The following is an 888-nucleotide window of genomic DNA, read 5'->3' as shown; positions in this document are numbered from 1 at the left end:
TTAATAAAATAATTTTAAAATATAGTAAATTTTGACAATAATTTTCGTGTATATTATAAATTAAATATTTTTAGGAAAAAGTTTTTAAAAGTATTTTTTGTATAATTTAAATAATATTAAAAAACTGTTACTTAATAAAAAAATATTGTAATAATTATAAAATTATTCTTCAAAAATAAAAAGAAACGATTTTATTTTGTTGTAATAAAATAATAAAAAAATAAATTTTATAGTAACACTATAAAAATTATTGTCTAAAATCATTTACTAAAATGGTTTTAGAAGGTTACAAATTTGTACGTGTTTAAAACTCATATTTATCGTAGTGACCCTTGGTCGTCATTCCCTCTTTGAGCACTTGCCTTTGGCAAATGTAACTTTTTGTTTATTTGGTCTGATCTCTCTCTATCTTTCTCTCTCCCTTAATAATTTTAGATTACAACTTCATTCTACATTTAAATAACAATAGAAATCAGAATATGTTCTGTACACACACGTATATATAAAACACAATATTGAATATTGTCAGTCATTATTTTTATATAAAATTAATTATTAAATACTGGTCCCTGTCCCTCTCAATAAAGATAGTCTAACTAGTTCTGCAAGCGTGTAAATTCGCTATATGATAGTTCAATTAATATTAATTAAAATAGTATATCAGGAAGTTCGAAGTAAGATTGTTTAAAATTGAAAACCAACCGTGGTTTGTGTGAAAAATATGGTAAGTGGAGGCTCATTGTCACGGTGTCAGGAGACAACATACAAATGCTCTCATTATTAGTATTAATTAAAATCAATGTAATCTATCTCCATTTTTTGGTGCATGTGTGCTTGACTTTTGAACTATTATTATTCTATATTAATTATAGAATTTAGTTAATATCT

This window comes from Arachis ipaensis, chromosome B03 (genome assembly GCF_000816755.2).
Source record: "Arachis ipaensis cultivar K30076 chromosome B03, Araip1.1, whole genome shotgun sequence".
Taxonomy (NCBI): domain Eukaryota; kingdom Viridiplantae; phylum Streptophyta; class Magnoliopsida; order Fabales; family Fabaceae; genus Arachis; species Arachis ipaensis.
This window is presented reverse-complemented; position numbering follows the sequence as displayed.